The sequence below is a fragment of the Panthera onca genome, chromosome B3, assembly GCF_046562875.1.
Source record: "Panthera onca isolate mPanOnc1 chromosome B3, mPanOnc1 haplotype 2, whole genome shotgun sequence".
Lineage (NCBI taxonomy): Eukaryota > Metazoa > Chordata > Mammalia > Carnivora > Felidae > Panthera > Panthera onca.
In genome coordinates this window covers 87,023,175-87,043,346 of record NC_138344.1, presented here as the reverse complement: position 1 = coordinate 87,043,346, position 20,172 = coordinate 87,023,175, and the positions used below count along the sequence as shown (strand labels likewise).

General features: G+C 36.7%; 1 pseudogene; it reads right to left on the bottom strand.

Moving 5' to 3' along the window:
* Window positions 1-7,216: 7,216 nt before the first annotated feature.
* Window positions 7,217-8,208, bottom strand: LOC132668445 (heterogeneous nuclear ribonucleoprotein A1-like; annotated as a pseudogene).
* Between the last annotated feature and the right edge of the window lie 11,964 nt (window positions 8,209-20,172).

Here is a 20,172-nt window from a genome sequence, read left to right as displayed (position 1 = left end):
TGCTTTTCTTTTTCAAGGTTACTTTGGCTATTTGGGGTCTTTTGTGGTTCCATACAAATTTTAGAATTATTTGTTTTAGTTCTGTTCTGTGAAAAATGTTGTTGGTGGGTTTTTTTTTTTAATATTTATTTATTTATTTTTGAGAAAGAGAGAGAGAGAGAGAGAGAGAGAGAGAGAGAGAGAGAGAATCCCAAGAAGGCTCCATACCATCAGCACAGAGCCTTATGCAGGGAACAAACCCATGAACTGCAGGATCATGACCTGAGCAAAAATCAAGAGTTGGAGGCTCAACCGACTGAGCCACCCAGGCGAACTACTGTTGGTGTTTTGATGGGGAGTGTAGATTGCTTTGGATAGCTTAGACATTTTAACAATATTTGTTCTTCCAATCCTTGAGCATGGAATGTTTTACCATTTCTTTGTGTCATATTCAATTATTTTTCATCAGTATTTTATAGTTTACAGAGTATAGGTCTTTTGCCTCTTTAGGTAGGCTTACTCCTAGGTATATTATTATTTTTGGTGCAATTATAAAAGTGATTGCTTTCTTAATTTGCCTTTTTGCTGCTTCATTATTGGTGTATAGAAATGCAAGAGATTTCTGTATACTGATCTTTTATCTTGAGACTTTACTGAATTAGTACATCAGTTCTAGCAGTTTTCTGGTGGAGTCTTTGGGTTTTCTTTATATAACATCATATCATCTGCAAACTGAAAGTTTTACTTCTTCCTTACCAATTTGGATGCTTTTTATTTCTTTTGGCTGTCTAACTGCTATGGTTAGGACTTCCAGGAATATGTTGAGGAAAGTGGTGAGGGCGGACATCTTTGTGTTGTTGCTGACCTTAGTAGCAAAACATTTAGTTTTTCAACATTTAGTATGATGTTAGCTGTGGGTTTTTTGTATATTGCCTTTATTATGTTGAGGTATGTTCCCTCCAAATCCTCTTTATTGAAGGTTTTTGTTTGTTTGTTTTTAACATGAATGGATGTTGTACTTGGTCAAATGCTTTTTCTGCATCTATTGAAATGGTCATATGGTTCTTATCTTTTCTCTTATTGATGTGATGTATCATGTTGATTGATTTGCAATTATTGAATCTCTTTGCCAGAAATAAATCCCACTTGATCATGGTGAATACTTTTTTAAATGTATTGTTGGATCCAGTTTGCTAGTATTTTGTGGAAGATTTTTGCATCTATGTTCATCAGAGATATTGGCCTGTAGTTCTCCTTTTCAGTGGTGTCTTTATCTGGTTTTGGTATCAGGGTAATTGTGGCCTCTTAGAATGAATTTGGAAGCTTTCCTTCCCCTTCTATTTTTTTGGAATAGTTTGAGAAAAATAGGTATTAACTCTTTAAATATTTAGTAGAATTATCCTGTGAAGTCCTTTCATCCTGGACTTTTGTTTGTTGGGATTTTTTTTTAACTACTGTTTTAATTTCTTTGCTGGTTATTGGTCTGTTCAAATTTTCTGTTTCTTTCTGTTTCACTTTTTAAAATTTATATGTTTCTAGGAAATTACCCATTTCATCTAGGTTGTCCTGTTTGTTGGCATATAGTTTTCCATAATATTCTCTTATAACTGTTTGTATTTCTGTGGTGTTTGTTATTTCCTCTCTCTCATTTGTGATTTTATTTATTTTAGTTATTTCTCTTTTTCTTGATGAATCTGGCTAGAGGTTTATCAAATTTTATTTTATCATTTTTTTAATGTTTTTTAAATTTATTTTTGAGAGAGAGAGAGAGACAGACAGACAGAGGATGAGCCTGGGAGGGGGAAGAGAAGGGGTACAGAGGATCCAAAGCAAGCTCTGCACTGTCAGCACAGAGCCTGATGTGGGGCTTGAACTCATGAACTGTGAGATCATAATCTGAGCCAAAGTCAGACGCTCAACTGACCGAGCCACCCAGGTGTCCCTCAAATTTGATTTTTTAAAAAGAACCAGCTCCTGGTTTCACTGATCTGTTCTATTGCTTTCTTAATTTCTATATCATTTATTTTTGCTATAATCTTTATTATTTCCCTCCTTCTGCTGGTTTTAGGTTTTGTGTGTTGTTTATATCTCTCTTATTTATTTATTTGTTGTGTTTTAGTTTCTACTATTTAAATGAAAATTCCCTGACAAAGTAGAAACTTAATAAATATTTCTTGAATGACTTGATTGAAAGATTATTACTTATAGCTCACCATTTAGCATTTTAGTTTCTACTACAATGATGTTTTGTTGTTATTCATGTATTTGTCTGGATATCATAGATTTAATATTCTTTAAAGGATGGAGTTAAGTCCAAATGGTGTTTGGAAAGTATTCTCACTTTTAAGCAGAAAATGAGGTCTAGCAATAGAAGGAACCAGTTGTAAATTGCATACTTAGTGTAGCACACTTGGTTTCCGTCACTGCATTAACTCTCCACCCCTACCAACAATTCTCTTATTTTGACCTTTTTGTCTTAGGGACTATCTTTCCTAATGGTAGTCTTGATCTCTGTTACTTCCTCTGCTTGATGTTTCCAGTAAAGATGATCAGCTTCCAACTCCTTCATTGTTCCCTTTTGAAGGTGAGTGGAGCTAAAAGCCACTGCAATAACAGGAGCAGATGCTCATTCTTCTCGGTATCTGTCTTTATTTCTCCTTTACTTTTGAAGGATAATTTCACTGGATGTAAAGTTCTAGGCTGATGGCTTCCTCTTTTAACATTAATGTTGTGCCACTCTTTCTCTTTGCTTGCATGGTTTCCAACAAGAAGCCCACTGTAATTCTTATTCTTGTTCTTCTGTAAGTAAGGGTGATTTTTTTCCCTCTCACCCCAGCGTTTTTCAAGACTTTTTATGTGTCTTTAATTTTTGTAGTTGAATATGTTATGCATATAACATACATATAAATGCATATATAAATATGTAGTTGAATATTTATCCTGCTTGATGGTCTCTGAGCTTCCTGGATCTGTGGTTTGGTATCATTAATTATGGAATTCTCAGCCATTATTACTTCAAGTATTTCTCCTTCTCTTTTTTCTTTTTTTTTTTTTCTTCTGGCATTTCAATTATTTGTATATTTTACCTTTTGAAATTATCCCACCGTCCTTGGATGATATTTCTCTCCCCCTTTTTCATTCTTTTTTCTTTTTATATCTCAGTTTTAAAAGTTTCCATTGACCCATCCTTAAGTTCGCTGATTCTTTCCTCAGCTACATCGAGTCTACTAATGAGCCCAATGAAAGCATTCTTTATTTCAATTACAGTGGTTTTGATTTCTAGCATTTCTTTTTGATTATTTCCTAGAATTTCCATCTCTCTGCTTATATTACTCACCTGTTCTTGCCTACCTTTTCCATTAGAGCCCTTAGCATATTAATCATAGTTATTTGAAATTCCAGACCAGGCCTGATAAAACTAACATCTGTGTCATACCAGAGTATGATTCTGATGCTTACTTTGCCTGTTCAGACTGTGTTCTCTCTCACCTTTAATATACCTTGTAATTTATTTTTTGTTATTGAGAGCTGGTCATGATATATTGAACTAAGGTAAATAGGCCTTTCGTGTGAGGTTTTATGTTAATTTGGCTAGTAGTTGGACTGTGCTTCATGTTTGCTAAAGCTGTCAGTAGCAAAAGCTTCCATTTCTCTCGCCTTTGTGTTGTTAACTCTGTTGTCTTTGAGTTTCCTTAAGAATTCCTTCTTTGTTTTTTAAGTTTATTTATTTATTTTGAGAGGGAAAGAGCGCATGCATGTGCAGGGGAGGGGCAGAGACAGAGAGGGAGAGAGAGAATCCCAAGCAGACTCCACACTGTCAGCACAGAGACCAACAGCCTGACATGGGGCTCAATCCCACAAACCACAAGACCATGACTCGAGCCAAAATCAAGAGTCAGATGCTCACCTGACTGAGCTACCCAGGGTTCCTTAAGAATGCATTCTTAAGCAGAGTCTCAGTCTTGCAGTTTTTTCCTGAATCCACTGTTATTATAGTATTGGTATGATGGTAAGGTATGGAAAAGAGGAAGCTTTCTACAATCTTATGATTAAATCCTAGTCGTTCAGTGGCCTTGTGTCTCTGGGCTGAGACCTTAACATGTGTTTCTTAGCTTCCTTTCCCTCTCCTTTAAATGAGAGGAAGGTTAGAGGAGACTGCAGTGGGAGAAATGCCCTACCTCTGTGTGTGATAAGGCTCTGGAGAGTAGGCCTTGGTTATGGAGAACACTCTGGGCATATTTCACAATGGTTACTCTTGTCTTCCCCTTGCCATAGCCATGAGGTGATCTTTCTTGGCCCTTTACCATGGAAACCTGGTGGTGTTCCTGGAGGTGAAGTCCATGAATGTGTGACGGTCCTTTGAGACCTGCAGGCCTCAAGATGTTCTTGTTGTCAGGCTAGTCCATACTCAGCCTCCAGAAATTCATCAAAATTTCCATTTAAATGTTTCTACCAATTTTTGGCCCCATTGTCTTCTGCTCCAGAAGAGCAAATCTCAGTTCTTGCTCTCCAGGTTTTGGCATGGTGGTTTGTCCTACAATCTTCATTCTTTGATGTTTTGAAGAAAAGTCACTGATTTTCAGCAAGTTTAATATTAGCTTTTCCTAAGGATGAAACTGATTATTTACAAGCTTTCAAGACATTGGATCCTGAACTGGAAGTCTAGATATCTTTTACAGTATCTAGCACTGCATTAAACAGGCATCAGCACACCATGTCTTGGCTGTGTTTCCACCATTGCTACTTGGCCCATTTTGCCACCACTTCCCACAGCTGCATAGGACAATCTTCTTGCCAAAGGAAAAGATTTGGAGCTTTGGCAAGTTGTGTTCTAATGACTGACAAACTCTGAAATATAGGTACTAACTTAGTACTAACAGTGAGTGATGGATGACAACCAAGATTAAGTCAGGGATTATCTCACTTAGCTTCTTGTTTCCTTGTTCCAGACGTGTGTATTTGCATCATGGCCAAAAACCCATTTCTGTTGGGCTGGACCCTCAGCCTCCTCAGGAAAGTCCATTTCTGGCATCTCAGGTATATAGGACCTTCCCTGAGGTCTTGGTTGCTGAGATGTAGAGAGCCTTTAATTTTCTTATTTATGGTTTTGTTTTTACTTAATGGCAACCTGTTTCCTCTCCTTTCTGCCCATCCTTCCATCATTCCTTCCTTCCCTCCCTCCCTCCTTCCTTCCTTCCTTCCTTCTCCTTTTAATATTAGTATTTAGCATGTTTGTGTTAAGTTAAACATTTTACTCTTTAATGATAGCGTTTATCAGAACAAGACAATTTAGCTGAAGATGGCTGCCTGGTGAGACTTTTCAATACTGATTTTAAATGCAAATTAATACAAGCAATTACCAGATATTATACATGCTCTTAAAATGGAATGCTTTAAATGACATTTCCCTGGCAATCTGTGTGAATCCCAAAGATTAGGCATTCTCTTTATTCACTAAATTAAATATGCATCCAACATATGATGAAGTTACTATCATACAATCATTCTTATTGTAGCCAGTTCCAATAAAGATGACCTTATCAAATAACAATTACCTAAAGAATTATTTCCCACTTGGGAATATATGTTTGGAAAGAGATATACCTTTTGTGTTTGGATGGGTTCTGACAGGGGATGAAGAACAATGTAACATATTAGGGAGGTGGATTTTTTTCCCCTCAATCCAAAGTTAGGGAACTAACATTTATTGAGTCTTTTTTTGTGTCAGACACTTTCTATTCATCCAATATTCAATGAATATTTATTGAGTGCTACCATGTTTTGGCCATATGTTTTAAATTCTGGGAATGCAATGGGATGGGACAGACTCAGTCCCTTCTCTTACGAATCTTATATTCTGGTTGGGAAAAGAAAGTGAATCCAGAGAATGATAAGTAGCCTGATGTGTGGGACAGAGAATGGCTGGGTGAGGAGATACAAAGAGGGTATACATTAGATAGGGTAGAGAAAGCAAGTCCTGTTTGAAAGGTGGCATTTGCAATGAACTATCAGCCAGCCAACCACTCATTTTCTAATTTTTACAACAATGTGAGACAAAGGTAACATTAGTTCAACTGATACAGGCAAAGAAATTACTCAACTAGATTAAGTCATTACTCTAAAGTTACACAGACTTCAAATCTTACTCCTTTTGCCTCCAAAGCTGTTCACTGCCCATCATATCCCACAGGTACTTGTTCACCAGCAGCCTCAGGCTGGGGCAGAAACAAGCTCTTTGTTTGCCTGATCTTGGACTTTAGATGTGAAACAGAATTTCCTAAGAAAACTAATGCGGGGTCATATATTTTTCAATAAGAACATTAAAAAGAAGAAAAGACAACCGCTTAATTTTAATTACCTTTTCATTAAAAAATGTATTTTAATACCAAAAAAGTAGAAGGGGTATTTTCTGAGATTAAAGGACACAAATCTGAATTAAATGAAATCAGCTTCATGAAATGCATTATTTTGTCTTTATCTTACTTGTTTCACAAAGAACTACTAGAGCCACGACTTAAGTGGATCCATTTGAGAACCGATGGACCCAATGACTTTTGGGATTATATTCAACCTTGAGAATCTTAGGTTGATGTCAACCTCCTAAGCTTGATGTGTGGAGAGGCAACACAGGAAGATGCTCTTCTGTGAGGATATAAACTTTCTATTAATTGAATCAGTCCAGGAAAAGGTAGGTCATCATGACCTAAACATTTTCAGTTTGAGTCACTTGAAATGTTTATCTATTTAGGGAAAAGGAGATGATGTATTCTCTGTTCACTAAAAAGTTCAAACACAACTTAAAGCTCATTACAAAATAATTTACAAACTGTTTTTCGGTAGGCAGTTGCTCACAGTGGCTTGAATAAGTTAAGAGCTTAGATTCATTGCTTTTCCTATTAATTAAATAGAAAGTAGAAATGACCATTTGGACTTCTTTTTTTTTTAAAGACACATTTATACATTTAGCAACCAACAGCATGCATGCAAAAAAAAATCTACATTAAAACCCTTTGTTGGAATGCTTTACACTTTCCACAGAACAGAAACTAAAATAACTTGTTATGCAATTAGTCACAAATACAGTCCTTGAGTTTTTTTGCCCATACACACAAGTAATATCTAAAACATCCCCCTTTTTTTTGTAGCAGCTAGGCCCTGCCACCACTGTGCTTGGCTGAGTTCACAAATCTGCTGCAATCTATAGCTTCCCTGTCATCTCTCTGGCTCTCCTCTCCTGCTAAGATTTGTTACCTGGCAGTAATTCAAACCTTCTGCCACCGCCATAGGTACTGCTGCTGGAACCACCATAGCCGTGTTGGTTTCATGGTTTGGCAAAATATTGGCCACCGCCACCATAGAGGCCAGAGCTTCTGCCTCCAAAATGTCCTCCTTTCATGGGTCCAAAATTTGAGGATTGATTGTTGTAATTGCCAAAATCATTATAGTTTCTACCACCTCCAAAACTGCGTCCATCATTACCAAATCCATTATAGCCATCTCCACTGCTACCATATTCACCACCACCTTTACTGTCACCAAAGCCACCTCTCCTACTGAAGTTTCCTCCATGACCAAAGTTGTCATTCCCACCAAAACCACTTCTATGACCCCCACCAAAGTTTCCAGAACCACCTCAACCTCTTTGTCTGGAATGAAGCACCAGCCATCTCTTGCTTAGATAAGGCTTTCCTTACGTCACAGTTGTGGCCATTCACAGTAGGATATTTTTGAATGACAGTCTTATCTACAGAGACATGGTCATCATAAGCTACAAAAGCAAAGCCCCTCTTCTTGCCACTGCCTCAGTCAGCCATGATTTCAGTCACTTCAGTTTTCCCATACTGTTCAAAATAATCTCTTAGATGATATTCTTCAGTGTCTTCCTTAATGCCACCAACAAAAGTCTTTTTGACAGTTAAGAAGGCACTCGGTCTTTGAGAATCTTCTCTTGAGACAGCCCTCTTTGGTTCTACAACTCTTCCACCCACTTTGTGTGGCCTTGCATTCACGGCTGCATCCACCTCTTCCACAGTAGCATACGTGGCAAACCCAAAGCCTCCGAAGCACTTGGTGTTTGGATCTGTCATTACCACACAGTCCATAAGCGTTCCCCATTGCTCAGAATTGCTTCTCATACTTTCATTAGTTGTTTCAAAGCTCAAACCTCTGATGAAGAGCTTCTGCAGCTTTTCTTAGGAGAAAAGACTTAGGAGACTCTGACTTAGACATGACAGAAAGGGAAGGGGAGACTTTTAATGATGCTTGCTCCGTGATGTCCATGGACAGAAAGCAACCCTTTGGACTTATATGAATAAGAATGTATGTGTGGGTATCTTTGTCATGAATATTCACCTATTGATCACTTTATGGTACTGATATAAGTTATTTCTTTTCCTAACCATGAAACATAAGCAAAACTAGAAAATGTAAAAGAATAAATACTGTTTAAAATTCTATGAAAACATAGGCATGCCTGGGTGGCTCAGTCAGTTGAGTATCTGACTTTGGCTCATGTCATGATCTCACGGTCTGTGAGTTCGAGCCCCGCCTCTAGCTCTGTGCTAATAGCTCAGAACCTGGCACCTGCTTCAGATTCTGTGTCTCCCTCTCTCTCTGCCCCTCCCCCACTCATGCTCTAGCTCTCTGTTTCTCAAAAATAAATAAGCGTTAATTTTTTTTTAATTCTATGAAAGTATAATGGCAATTACAGAAGAAATAATTACGTACAACAGCAGCGATAGCATCCTTGAGGCTGTTTTTACAGTGTTTCGAGTGCCTGGCTATATCAGTCGTGCCAGAGTTCATCTCCTAGAGAGACAGGATAAGAAGTGTTGTGCTAAAGCCTCAAGGATCAGTTGAAATTTTGGTTCTGTACATAAGTAAAAATAGTAAAGATACAGGCTGTTTGAGTGTCTGGATTTTTTTTTTTTTTGACAATATAAATATTATTACCTTCACACTATTTTATCTCCCTCTTTTAGGCTTAATAGCATGAGCTAAGGGCAATTGATTTCACAGAGAAATTGAAAGGATAGAGAGAAACACAAATTATGAAAAATGTACCAGAGACAGGTACACGCATTTTATGCTATTAATAAAGTTCTAAAATGCGTTGAATCTAAAATTCTCTGATATTTAACATGTGTGTGTATGTGTGTGTGTGTGTATGTGTTTAATTTCAAAAGAAGCTAAGGATGGTACAAGGAAGAAGTAGGAAACATATAAAGAAGCTAAATCACTTGTAATCCCACCGCTATAGTCAGCAGTATTAGTGTTCTCCTGGATTCCTAATTTTAAAAACATATGTGATATATAATATATATTATATAAATAATATATAATTCTGTTTTTATAAACACATATTAATATTATCATAAATAACTATTATATATTTACATTTATTTTATTATATATTATATATTTATATTTTATTACATATATTTATTAAAACAGAATTATAATGTGTATATAATTTTCTATCCTTTCATTAAATATTATGAAGTATTTACAGAGCAACAAATATTTTTAATACAGGTGCTTTATATGATAACCTATTATTTTTTATATAAACATATTAAACTTTTTCTATTTAGTCTCCCACTCTTAGGCATTAAGGTTGTTTCCAATTTATCCTTCTTAGGATTAAATATACATTTCAAGTTTGAAACTTTGAAATATTTCCTTAGATTGGATTTCCATAAGTAGAATTGCATTGTTAAAGAATGTGAACCCTGCTAAGAATCTTTACAGCAGAAACATAGAAATGGTCCACCAGTGTGGTGTAATAGTTCCCACTTTATGTACCTTCAAACATAAAGTGTATGTGTTCATACACATATAACACATACATAAACTGTAGGTGTTATCATTGAAAAAATGTGTTTGATAACTTGATAGATTAAAAAATCTCATCAACCTATCTATCTGAATTTCTTTCCTTTTTCTTTTTCAGTAAGATTCATTAATGCATTTATTCATTAAAATTTCCACCAAGCATCATTCTGGCAGGGCTGGCTTTAGGGAATGTGACGTGTTGCATGTTGCAGTTGCATGAGGCTCCAGTGCTCAGAAGGGTCTTAATTTGATTTAATGTTCTGCCATCTTGGAATTCTTGAAAATTTTATCTTTGCAGTCATGTTTTGTAACTGAAGTCTGATGGAACGATGGAATATGTGTGTGAGCAGAGGAAATACATGCAGTATGCATGTCCACTGTGTATAGTATTTGTGATGTTCTATGAGCATGGAGATCGGGTGGACACGGGACTCATGGGAGTTCAGTGAGACTCAATGTGGGTACAAGGTAAGCGTGATACATCAGTAGTTGGGCAAGTGCTGACAGCTCCAAGGGGCTATGCTTTCTGTTTATACCAGAACTTACTTCCAGTGCAGAAAGATGGTAATAGTTTTCTCAGAAACATGAACAACTGAAGAACCCTATCATATCCTTTCTCTCTCATGGTATTTTATTGTGCTAGTCAACCACTGTAATAATAATATAATGACATAGAAAGGAAGAAAAAGATAAGGTAACCCATAGTTCCCATAGTTCCTTTTTTTCTTTAATCTTTTCTTGCTCAGGATAAGGAAGAGAATATTGTGACCCAAAGCAGGAGAGTAAACAGCCCAGGAATGAAGCTGAATGCATAGTGTTTTGTTAATCCAGTGTACATATTCTTAGGTATTGTGTTTGATTCTCCTACCTGATGGGAATATTAAAGAGTGTATCTCCAGCTCAATTGGGACATACCAGAGACTATGTTAAAAATCTAGTCTATGGGCACCTGGGTGGCTCAGTCCGTTGAGCTTCCTACTCTTAATATTATAGGTTGTGATCTTGCGATGTGTGATCGAACCCCGTGTCGGGCTGTGTGCTGAGTGTCAAGCCTGCTTGGGATTCTGTCTCTCTCTCTCTATCTCTTTCTTCTTCTGTTCCTCTCCCCATTTCATTCTCTCTCTCTCTCTCTCTCTCTCTCTCTCTCTCTCTCTGTCTCTCTTTCTCAAAATAAATAAATAAACATTTAAAAAAATCTACTCTAGTAATGACGTAACATCTGTTATATTAACTGCAGTTGAGGCTTCTACTTTTTTAAAAAATTTACATTCAAGTTAGTTAGCATCTAGTGCAACAATGATTTCAGGAATAGATTCCTTAATGCCCCTTACCCATTTAGCCCATCCCCCTTCCCACAACCCCTCCAGTAACCTCTGTTTGTTCTCCATATTTATGAGTTTCTTGTTTTGTCCCCCTCCCTGTTTTTATATTATTTTTGCTTCCCCTCCTTTATGTTCATCTGTTTTGTATCTTAAATTCCTCATAGGAGTGAAGTCATATGATATTTGTCTTTCTCTGACTAATTTCGCTTAGCATATTAGCCTCTAGTTCCATCCACGTAGTTGCAAATGACACGATTTCATTCTTTTTGATTGCCGAGTAATACTCCATTGTATGTATATATACCACATCTTCTGTATCCATTCATCCATCAGTGGACATTTGGGCTCTTTCCATACTTTGGCTATTGTTGATAGTGTTGCTATAAACATTGGGATATATGTGTTGCTTTGAAACAGCGTATGTGTATCCCTTGGATAAATACCTAGTAGTGCAATTACTGGGTCATAGGGTAGTTCTATTTTTAATTTTTTGAGGAAACTCTGTACTGTTTTCCAGAGTGGCTGCACCAGTTTGCATTACCACCAGCAGTGCAAAAGAGATCCTTTTTCTCCACAACTGCACCGACATCTGTTGTTGCCTGAGTTGTTAATGTTAGCCATTCTGACAGGTGTGAGGTGATATCTCATTGTGGTTTTCATTTGTATTTCCCTGATGATGAGTGATGTTGAGCACTTTTTCCTGTGTTGGTTGGCCATCTGGATGTCTTCTTTGGAGAAGTGTCTATTCATGTCTTTTGCCCATTTCTTCACTGGATTATTTGTTTTTTGGGTGTTGAGTTTGATAAGTTCTTTGTAGATTTTGGATACTAACCCTTTATCTGACATGTCGTTTGCAAATATTTTCTCCCATTCCATCCATTGTTTCCTTTTCTTTGCAGAAGCTTTTTATTTTGATGAGGTCCCAATAGTTCATTTTTGCTTTTGTTTCCCTTTCCTCTGGAGACATGTTGAATAACAAGTTGCTGCGTCCAAGATCAGAGAGGTTTTTACCTGCTTTCTCCTTGAGGATTTTGATGGCTTCCTGTCTTACATTGAGGTCTTTCATCCATTTTGAGTTTATTTTTGTGTATGGTGTAAGAAAGTGGTCCAGGTTCATTCTTCTGCATGTCGCTGTCCAGTTTTCCTAGCACCACTTGCTGAAGATACTGTCTTTATTCCATTGGTTATTCTTTCCTGCTTTGTCACCGATTAGTTGACCATATGTTTCTGAGTCCATTTCTGGGTTCTCTATTCTGTTCCATTGATGTATGTGTCTGTTCTTGTGCCAGTACCATACTGTCTTGATAATTACAGCTTTGTAATACAGCTTGAAGTCCGGGCTTTCGTTTTCTTTTTCAAGATTGCTTTGGCTATTTGGAGTGATTTCTGGTTCCATACAAATTTTAGGATTGTTTGTTCTAGCTCTGTGGAGAATGCTGGTGTTATTTTGATAGGGATTGCACTGAATATGTAGATTGCTTTGGGTAGTATCGACATTTTAACAATATTTGTTCTTCCTATCCAGGAGCATGGAATCTTTTTCCATTTTTTTGTGTCTTCAATTTCTTTCATAAGCTTTCTATAGTTTTCAGCTTACAGATTTTTCACCTCTTTGGTTAGATTTATTCCTAGGTGTTTTATGGTTTTTTTGGTGGAACTGTAAATGGGATCAATTCCTTGATTTCTCTTTCTGTTGCTTCATTGTTGGCATATAGGAATGCAACCGATTCCTGTGCATTGATTTTATATTCTGCAACTTTGCTGAATTCATGAATCAGTTCTAGCAGTTTTTTGGTGGAATCTTTTGGGTTTTCCAGATAGAGTCATGTCATTTGTGAAGAGTGAAAGTTTGACCTCCCTTTGGCCGATTTGGATGCCTTTTATTTCTTTGTGTTGTCTGATTGCTGAGGCTAAAACGTCCAATACCATGTTGAATAGCAGTGGTGAGAGTGGACATTCCTGTCTTTTTCCTGCCCTTAGGGGGAAAGATATGTTTTTCCCCATTAGGGTGATATTAGCATTGGGTCTTTCATATATGGCTTTTATGATTTCGAGGTATGATCCTTCTATCCCTACTTTCTTGAGGGTTTTTATCAAGAAAGGATGCTGTATTTTGTCAAATGCTTTCTTGCATCTATTGAGAGGATCATATGGTTCTTGTCCTTTCTTTTATTGATGTAATGAATCACATTGATTGTTTTACGGATATTGAACGAGCCCAGGTATAAATTCTGCTTGGTCATGGTGAATAATTTTTTTAATGTATTGTTGTATCCACTTGCCTAATATTGTGTTGAGGATTTTTGCATCCATGTTCATCAGGGAAATTGGTCTATAGTTCTCCTTTTCAGTGGGTTCTCTGTCTGGTTTTGGCATCAAGGTAATGCTGGCTTCATAGAAAGAGTTTGGAAGTTTTCCTTCCATTTCTGTTTTTTGGAACAGCTTCAAGAGAATAGGTGTTAACTCTTACTTAAATGTTTGGTAGAATTCCCCTGGAAGACCATATGGTCCTGGACTTTTGTGTTTTGGGAGATTTTATATTACTAATTTGACTTCTTTACTGGTTATGGGTCCCAAATATATAAATCAATTAATCACAAACATAAAGAAACTCATTGATAATAATACCATAATAGTTGGGACTTCCAACACCGTACTTACAGCAATTGACAGACCATCTAAATAGAAAATCAACAAAGAAACAATGGCTTTGAATGACACATTGGACCAGATGGACTTAAAAGATATATTCAGAACATTTCATGCTAAGGAAGCAGAATATACATTCTTCTCCAGTGCACATGGAATGTTCTCCAGAATAGATCACATACTGGGATACAAATCAGCCCTCAACAAGTACAAGAAGATCAAGATCATACTGTGCATGTTTTTAGACCACAACACTGTGAAACTCGAAATCAACCACAAGAAAAAATTTGGAAAGATAACAAATACTTGGAGACTAAAGAACATCCTACTAAAGAATGAAGGGCTAACCAAGAAGTTAAAGAGGAAACTAAAAAGTACATGGAAGCCAGTGAAAATGACAGCACAACAGCCCCAAACCTCTGGGATGCAGCAAAGGCAGTCATAAGAGGATATTATATAGCAATCCAGGCCTTCCTAAAGAAGGAAGAAAGGTCTCAGATACACAACCTAATCTTACACCTTAAAGATCTAGAAAATGGACAGCAAATAAAACCCAAAACCAGCAGAAGACAGGAAATAATAAAGATTAGAAGAGAAATCAATGCTATTGAAACCAAAAAAACAAAACAAAACAAAACAAAACAAAGCAATAGAACAGATCAATGAAACCAGAAGCTGGTTCTTTGAAAGAATTAACAAAATTGATAAACCCCTAGCTAGTTTGATCAAAAAGAAAAAGGAAAGGACCCAAATAAGTAAAATCAAGAATGAAAGAGGAGAGATCACAACCAACACAGCATAAATAAAAACAATAATAAAAGAATATTATGATCAATTATATGCCAATAAAATGGGCAATCTGGAAGAAATGGACAAATTCCTAGAAACATATAAACTACCAAAACTGAAACAGGAAGAAATAGGAAATTTGAACAGGCTTCTACTTAGTTTAAGATGGCATTAGTCAATTATCATGTACTATGATCCAGAGTGGTGTTTGCAGAGGACAGACTGATGAATTAAATGGGAATATGATGGGACTGTCACTTCTGCATTGCTTACTCCTTTGAGGGTGATGCTAATGTGTACTATTATGCCTAGGATGTAATATATTTTTGTTTCACTGTTTCACAGCTGAGATTGGGAGTTTCAATTTCAAGGGTTTCCACTACCTTCAATAGTATAGTGGTTTTATTCATAGACAAAGGTACCTATATTAGGGAAGTGTCAGTGTGTGGTATGGCCATTCTAAGTATACATTTGGGAACTTGCAAAATAGTACTGGGTATGTCTGTGGACTCAGTGCACTCACTGTAGGATGACCTTAGTTCAGGAATCCGTTTATTGACCAACTTCCATACACCCCCACTCTAATAGGGGGACCTTAATGGTATTTTTAGCCACCAGGTATTAGTTTTTGATTTTGATATTTGGGAAATATTATCTCCTCTTCAATTTTCTGGAAAAATTTATGTAAGATTGGTATCATTTCTTCTTTAAATGTTTGGTAGAATTCACCATAAAAGCCACTGGTAAATGAAAGGATTTAAAAAATAAATTTAATTTCTTTAGAATTGATGTGGGGTTATTCAAATAATGTGAAAGAGCTAGATGGCTCTTTGATGGAAAGTCTGGGGGAATCACTACTGTGTATATTGGCTATAATGTTACAGGGCCTTCCTCAAGGGGAACAGGCTCTCTTTCAGTAGAGGGGTTCAGGGTCAGAGAGCAGGCCTAGAAATGGGTCAAGGGATTGTGAGTTTTCATGAAGGCCAGACCTCAGCCTTCAGCTCATCCTTTCTTGATTTGTTTTGATTATGTATGCAATACTTTTGTTTGTTATCCAACTGCTTGCCTCCAGAAATATGCAAGAAGTGTATGTGAACCATATCCGTAGACCCCTTTGGGTCCGGATCTCCTGGCTGCCATTCCAATTTGTTCTCCGTTTTGAATAATTATGTCTATCTCATCTATGAGGGTTAAATGCTACCTTTTGGCTTTTCCTAGTTTGGGTTCTTGTTGTCCCTATTGCCAGTAAGAAGCCCAGTTCTACAATAGTGTCTTTGACTATCAGTACTGGTCTGCAGAGAACCACCACACTGAACTTTCCACTGATGTTGGTGACCCCTCATCTGAGCATTCTTTATTGCCTTGGCAGGGGAGTGTTTTCTGGCTGTCTCTAGGAACATAGTCAACTGGTGGATTTTTGATTATGTGATAGGTCTGTTTGAGCATGGCTACTTCTCTGAGTCTGTTGATTTCTTCCTCCAATGCCTGTCACAGCAATTCTGACATACATGTAATGTGGGCCATAACTTTTTTCAAGTTTCTAAAGACCATCCTATCAGCATATTTAAAGCAGCTTGAGAATCTCTTTCCATATTATTAAATTGTGAAATAGAGAGAGGGTCCCCTATTAAAAAAATCTCTCTCAAAATAAATGAACTTGAAAAAAAATTCTGAAACTTAAAAAAATATAAATACATTCTTTTAGGTAGTTAAGGGGGAGCTAAAAAGCTCTTCTTGAGTCTGTCAGGCCTTGATTACCTTTAACTCAAATAGTCCACATGCCCAAATGGCACATTCTGGAGCAGCCTGACCTGCACCTCATCACACACCAGTCTCAATTTCCTTCTCTATAGAATGGGGTAATATAATCTGACTCTGACATCTTACCACAATAGGATCAACTTGGCATTTCTACTTCTGTTTGGGGTAGAGAACTATATTTACCTGGATCACTTCTCCTGCATGGTTTTAAGTTACTGTGAATCAAAAGAGACACTCACATGAAATTTGGAAGGCAGAAGTAAAGTAGAGATATTTTAGAAGATGGAGACAGGCAAAGACAGTGATGGACAGACACAAAGTTTTTTGGCGAGTACTAGGATGTTATTCTCCTCTCGCTTTGCATTCAGATCATTTTCCTCGCTCCTGGCCTTGCTGATCAATAGTAGTCCCAGGCCACCTGTGAGGCACTAGGTTCCAGGCCCACAGATGTGATTTCCAAGATGTAGAAACTTCCCTAAAGTAGAAGTTTCCACAGAAGAGGTAGATCATAGAATCTGAATAATTGTTGAATTTCCCTAAAGTTCCCTCCCCTCTATGGGAGCTGATACTTCTGGCTAACATGATTAGTAATTATTTTCTATTCAGTCCTCTTATTTCCCACTTCCAGACCTTCATTTGTCCAGCTTCTATCACTTCTGTGTAGACTTTCATTCCTATATAAAACTTATTTCTGTAATACTTGTAGCTCAGATACCCTGATTTAACTCTGACTGATAGAATAGTTTTGACAGTGAAATAAAATAAACATGAAAAAGTTCTTTCAAAGGTCTAAACTGCTATTTGAATGTAATTATTGGGTTGAGCTAAATAATTTATTAGCTGAGTTTCTTACAGAGAAACAGATTAGGTGACATTTAAAATGGTAAGGAAAGCAAGCCAGCATAGGCTGTTATGAGCCGTGTGTTTCATGAAAATATTTTATTCTGTCATTTGTCTGACTAGGGTGTTTGTTTGTTATCACACTGATGACAAAATACTCCATCTATCCTTCATTTTCAGCTAGATTGCTTGGTAAGAAAGGGGTTGTAAAACAGACCTTAGAGACTTACAGAATCTCTGAAACATGTCAGGTGTCCTCAATTAATATTTAAAGTGTAGAATATAGTCAAATATCCAGAGACAAATATCAAGAACACCTGAAAAGACAAAGGTACAAGGGTAAAAATGAATTTTAAGTATATGTAAAAATCTCCTCTTGCAAATTGCCCATATTTGGATGTCTATGTGACACATTAAGGTCAATCTTATAGTGGGTCATTTTCAAAGTTTGTCAAAGACTCTGACATTTTTTATATTATTTGTGATGGTTTTCTTGAGTCCACTGAGCAAACTTATAGCCTCGCGAAGATAATAGTTTTCTGGTTAATAGAGCAATAATTGATTAGCCAAATAGTTGATTTCAGCAGCTGCTTTCATTACTTAATGTCCAGAATAACAGTAGTAGGTCTATTCAACCATTCAAGATTTCAAAACTCACACTTCTGTGATCATGAGGTACCTTAGGGAAGAATAGAAAGATGATGTGAGCAGAATTATTATATTCAACAGATAGTTGAGGTAAGAGTAGTGGAAAAGGGTGCTGAGTAGCACATCATCACTTTTCCAAATAGACTTTGTTATTAAAAATCATTCAGTACAACTTACATCTGCTTGTATCTTCACTTCCTTTTTTCACCTAATGATATGCATCTCAGTTAATTTAATACTCTATGCCATGACCCTGGTCTATTCCATATGGGTGATTCCAGTATGATTTCTGTCACCAAAAAGCTTATGGCAATGTAGGAGAACAAAGATATACACAATTGTAACAACCTATAAAGGAGACACAGGCGATGAGAATGTAGATGAACAAGAGGTAGAAAAAGATTTAGAGATAGAATGACATGATTTGGAGACAGATTGAATGTTGAGAACAAAGGCTTTGAACTTTCTGGCCTGCTTTATTTAGAAGAAAATGTTTGCCACTAATGGAGTTCTATTACCCAGGGAATGAGAAATGAGTTTTAAAGTACAGATGGCAAGTCTGACTTTGGGCATGTTAGGATTTTAATTAATATTTGCTCAAGGAATCATTTTGGAATGTCTAAGTAGTTGCAAAAGTATGTACCCAATTCAGGAGAAAGGACAAGGTAAAGGATAATTACCCAGGTGATTGGTTTTTATATAGAATCTGCACTTATTATTAGCACCAGGACTGGGATTAGTAAAAAACCATTCATGATGGATCAGATAATAATTTTTAATGGAGACAAAAATACAGGTGTGATCCTTTATTTTGTACCCTAACAATTTGATACCTTTTGCTATGGAGAACATTTACAGGTGGTGAGAAGATGTATAAAGCTGAAGAAAATGTAAATAGGTGAAACTAATTAGCATTGGTTGTAATGGTTACAATACATTGTCAGTATAAAGTGGAAAAAATTATCCAAGAAGTGGAAAGTAAGGAGAAAAGGACAAGAAAGTAGCTCAACCTAAATGTGGGAGTTTAGAAAGCATTACTGTAGTTAGTGTATCAGTATTCAGAACTATTTTTCAGAAGTGTTCTAAGCAACATTTCTATTCTATGTTCATTTTCTCTCCTCTTGTGTTATGGGTAGAGAATTGTGTCCCCTAAAACAAAATGTTGAAATCCTAACTCCCGGTACTTGTGAATATGACCTTGGTATTAGGGTCTTTGCAGAAGTAATAAAGTGAGGTCATCAGGATGGACCCTGATCCAATATGACTAGCATCCTTAAAAGAAGAAGAGAAAGCCATGTGAAGACAGAGGCACACAAGAAATTAGACCATATGATGTTAGAGGTAGAGATTGGAGAGAGGTAGCTGCAAGCCAAAGGACATCAAGATTTGATGAGCACCAGCAGAATCTATAAAGGGCAAGGATTCTACCTAGAGTCTGAGAGAAAGCATGGGCCTGCTGACACTTTGATTTTGAACTTCCAGCTTCCAGAACTGTAAGAGAATAAATTTCTGTTGTTTTAAGCTACATAGTTTGTGGTACTTTGTTATGGCAGCTTTAGGAAACTAATACCTCTTATTTCTCTGCCTTACTTAGAGCATCTCTTCACTTAATCAGCAAATATTTATTGAACATCTATTCTACACAGGTCATTCTGTTCCTCCATATCTCAGCTTTCTCAATTGTCCTCTTAAGACAACATTTGGCATTTGGAAGATTAATAATTAAGAAGAGACAGCATAGTGCAGGCTACCTGTTTAATCTTTTTTCCTCAGTTCTATTGAAGATGTTCCCAGTAGTGTCATCTTTGACAAAGAATGATACATATAGATGAATATTTTCAAGCATTTATGGGTTTTTGGCTCCAAAGGTGTGCTAAAAGTGTCAGGTTGATACAGAACCCTTAGATAAATGATATTACTGATGCTAGACCCAGGAGGCTTGTTTATACAAAAAGTGGTAAGTCCAACACTGCAAGTTATCACTAACTTGAGATTAGAGTCAGATGGTATAAAAGACTTCTCAGGGGAATGATAAAATCTGAGTAGACCTCAAATTCCTTTTTTTTAAAAAAAAATTCTTATAGGTGCATTGTACCTGTGCTAGAAAGAGGAATATACCATTGCTAGATGATGAGTATGCCAGCTGGATGAGTAACAAAGACTATAAAAAAGCTGTGCGGTTGGAGATTGAGCAGTAAAGATATACACTACTTATGGTTTGTTAGCTTTTGGCATTAATGTGTCAAAAGTGCTAGCTGCAAATTCCTCTAGTAACTTAATTCTTATCCTGAATTTGTTGGCTCTGAGCATGCCCTATGTTAGGGCTGAAAAAAAATTGTTAGAATGTGGA